The following is a 4,372-nucleotide window of genomic DNA, read 5'->3' as shown; positions in this document are numbered from 1 at the left end:
TTTATCCATTTACCTGTTGAGGGGCTTTTGGCTTTTTCCGGTGTCACTATTGTTTTTTTAATATACATACACAGGACACTCTAATTTGTCTTCCCTTCAGTACCCAGGTGTGGCTGAGTGTCCCCGACCAGAGCACTCTGATTCCCTTTCCCTCTTGGGGACCAGGACGTGACTTTTTAAGTTCCAGAGAACCTGTTGTTCAAGGGTCCCCTGATTCCACACAGAAATCTGACAATCAAATCTCTTTATGAGTAAGTAATACAACTCTATGTGTAAGTGTTAGGACGGAGCTTGGCCAGGCTGCACAAAAACGAAAGGATCAAGCAATAAATGTTGACAAATCACTGAACAATTTTCAAATTTACATCCAATGACAGAAACTGAAAAACCAGCTAAAGAGGTCATTATTTTCCAAACATTTTATAAAACAGTTGTTCCTCAAGATGATAATGTTTTGTAAATAAAAACAAAAACAAACAAAGCCCAGATTTTTTGATTATTTTCTTAAATTTTAGAAATGCAGAGCTCAAGTTAAAAAATTTAAATTTCTTTATTGCAAGACTTCTCAGAGCCTTTAACTCTTTAATGGGGTGGGGTGTGAATTTAATTTGAAATTTTCCGAATGTGCATATGTAACCACCAAACTTTTTTTTCTTGTAAACTAGTGTTCCACAAGAACTACTTTGCGAAATGCTCTTTTTGTGACTTAATCATTCCCCAAAGCAATTTTAATGTAAAGGAAAAGGCAAGTAGATAATAAAATGCAGAAAAACTAAGATTAGAGTCAAGATATTTTTAAAATTGGGGGATTCAGGTTTCAGGGGATTCCTTGAATCACAGATAGATGGCTCTGTTAGTGCACAAGGCAGTGACTGCGTATCACCTCCCTTTTCTAAGTCCTTTGCCCACAGTATGACAATTTTTATATTATTTTTTCTTATAACAACTGGTTCTTTGGTGAACCGCTCTCCCTGTGATCTCAGAATTGTTCTAGGTGGTTGTTCTCTTAGCAAACTTCTCTTGGTCCTTGTCCTTTCTTGTCTCATCTGGAGGTGGGTGACACTGTGGGACAATTCCTTAGTGAGTGGGGGACCTACCACCTGCATTGGTGAGGCTACATCCAACAGGTGTGCTCTTCCTGATGAGAATGTGCGGGTGCTCATGGGATTCCATAAAGCGCTATCTTTTTGCTTTATAAACTCTACTGTAATCCAAACTCCATAAATGAGCAATTCCTTTGCATAATGAACGGATGAGGCTGTTTTATGCACTTTTATGTTGTTCCAAGTCTGTGGTTTTACTAAATTTCCACCTCAGAGATATGTAATTAGAGCTTCGACAATCTGCTATCTTAGCTCTCCCCACCCTCTTCTGGAATCCACACAATCTCACAGGCTGGTTTCTGACGGGAACAAACACACAGTAGGGTGTGCGTGTGTGTGCGTGCACGTGCACGCACACATGCATATGTCTGTCTGTCTGTAGGTTTGTGTAGGTGGTGTTGAAGGAGGCCTCAGTCTTCTGGAAAGTGAGATGGACGGGCAGATGGGGTCTGGGAGCCAAATGTCTCCCTTTCGCTGACCTCTGGCTTTCCCGCCCACTCTGGGGCCATTCGCCATCTGCTCTCCCAGGTCCCAGGCCCCATAGAGCCTTATCTTCTCACCGTCCCCCACATAAGCCTGGTCATTCCTCCCATCCAGGCTTCTGCTCATGCTCATGCTGTTCCCACAGCTAAAAGGGCCCTTCCTTCTTTTCTGGTTCAAACCCCTTTTTCTTCAAGGCTCAGCTCAGATTCCTTTTGTCCCATGAAACCTTCTCTTTCTCCTGCAGCCTTTGACAATCTTTCTCTTTTCATTATTGCACTGTAAATTGGTACCACAAAGCTCAGTTTATATGTTTGTGTATTTTTATGTTGACCAGAGGTTAAGGTCCTTTGGGTTGGGGGTCACGTTCTATATTTCCTTGTACATGGGCCCAATATGTAGTGATCCTCTGACTGCTTTTGGTTTGGCAGAAGGGACCGAAGCCACATCTTATGAGGCTTCAAACAGGGCTCAAAGCTCCTGCAGCCATTTATGCATCTTTATCCACTGGAATTATACATGTTAATGTTTTAGAGGGATAGAATTTGGGATGAAGACAATCCAACCAGGTTCTATACAAAGTGGATATACGATAGCCATATCAAGAAAGCTAGCTGCTCATAGCCAGCTCAGTTTTCCTAATGGCCCTGTGAACTGGGTGTTGAGTATGTTCTGTGCAAAGTCCTTCTCCTCTCTTGGCACTGGAAGATGACCCGGGCAGTTAATAGAAGTCTACCAGAAGGTACTAGAAACTATGATATGGGGAAGGAGATAGTGAGTTTTGGAATCAGATAATTTTGGTTTATTTCTTGGCTTTCAACTTCCTAATTATATGACATAGGGTAAATTACCTCACCACTCTGAACTTTAATTTCTTCACATTAAAATGAGATGAATAATGTCTCCAGGGCAAGGTGGCTGGGAAGATAGACTTTCCATAGAGGCTGCCATTATCATCATCACAAGAGTAGTGGCAATAGGTGGAGAGCAGAGAAAGCAGACAAGATTTGTTCCTTGCACATTCCAATCAGACTTATGCCAAGATGAAAAGTCATCTTTTCCCATGGCTATTTCTGAGGCTCAGCCATTGCCTGGCTTCTCGTTCACTTCCCTGACACCACACTGCAAAGCCTTTTGTGTATCAAAGCAAAACCAGTGGGATGGGCCTTTCCTCTACATCCTTGACATTCCTAAGAACTAGGTAAATTTCTTTCAAATCCTGGTTACTTTTTTCTCTTGCTGAGAGAAAAGAGAGAGAGGTAAAGTCAGCTCCACCAAACAAATTTTATTCCGATGGATTCAAGAGGCAAACTCTAGAAGTGGAGCATATTAACCATTCATTCATTTATTCATTTTAATTCTGATGCTAATACGTATGTAGCATTCAATCATTCACATAGACACACAACACACATACACATACAATTTTTGCTTTGTACCAAGACCATCGCAAAACTTGGTAGCTTGAAAAAAAATTCTATTTTCTCACGAGTCTGTGCATCAACAATTTGCACTAGGTTTGGCTCTGGAAGAAGATCCAGACAGAAAATGGATGACTAATAGATGGGGCCAGGCTTGGTACTTTCTCCAGGGGTCACTAGTAGGTTGCAGTCACATGGTAGCTCAGCTAGGTTTGGGCGGTTTAAGATGACCTCACTCCCACGTCTGGTGGTTGTGCTGGCTGTCACCCAAGCCTCTCTCTCCTCATGGTCTCTCCTGCTCAAGAAGGCAGTGGCAGCATTCTAAACTAAGAGAGCCAGAATGAAAGCTGTAGTTGCTTTTGAGACCTAGACTAGAAAGCCACACCATGTCAAATCTGCCATGTTCTCGTTATCCTGTCTGGTTGTCAAAGCAAGTTCAGGGCCAGCCAAGAGTCAAGGAAGGGAGACATGGGCTCCATTTTTTTCCCCCCCGGGGTTTTTTTTTTTTTTTTTTTTTTTTTTTTTTTTTTTTTTTTTTTTTTTTTTTCCCCGGCGTTTTTTTTTTTTTTTTAACTTTTTTTTTTAAAATTTTCCCCTCCTGTCTCTCCCTTCCCCTCTGGTAACCACTAGTCCATTGTCCATATCTATGGGACTCCATGTCTTGAGGGATGGAGCAAAGTGTCATTTAAAGGGGCATGCACGCGGGAGGGGAGAAGTCGTTCCCGTGGCCATTCTCTCTCTCTCTCTCATCTCTATATCTTCTGCCTATAGATATGAATATATCTATCTGGATATAGATATGAATATACGCATAGATATGGATAGATAGATTAGCATTCTTGAATATATAAATATTCATAGATAAATGCAAATATGAGCACACACACATCCTTGTCCCCATGGAGCTTGTAGTCTAGTTGCACAGACTCATCTTGATATTTGAAAAATGACACTAAAAAGACTCAAAATGAGTGGAGCAGCAGATGCTATCTTGGGGAAGGGGGAGACTCCTGTGGGCCTGAGTGAGGGTAGAAAAAAACCACAGAGATTCGAGGCTTCATTTTTGAGCACAGACGAAATGGAAGAGACAAGGGGTGCGAGGCCTATCAAGGTACCGATGAGCAGACCAGGTCCGAGGAGGTGAGGCACAGAGTGAGGAGAGAAGGAAATCACAGTGCGGAGTCAGACTGGGTCAAGCTGTGGGGGAGCCTCGGATGCTGGCTGAGGAATTCTGATCTGGACAAGTGGGGACCATTGAAGGATATTAAGCAGAGACATTTTTTTGTTTGTTTGTTAATTTTTCAATTGTTTTGGTGATGAGCTTTGGGATTTTCCTTTTCCTCTTTTCCCTACCCACACTCACCCCCC

The sequence above is a fragment of the Pteropus vampyrus genome, unplaced genomic scaffold, assembly GCF_000151845.1.
Source record: "Pteropus vampyrus isolate Shadow unplaced genomic scaffold, Pvam_2.0 Scaffold126, whole genome shotgun sequence".
Lineage (NCBI taxonomy): Eukaryota > Metazoa > Chordata > Mammalia > Chiroptera > Pteropodidae > Pteropus > Pteropus vampyrus.
This window is presented reverse-complemented; position numbering follows the sequence as displayed.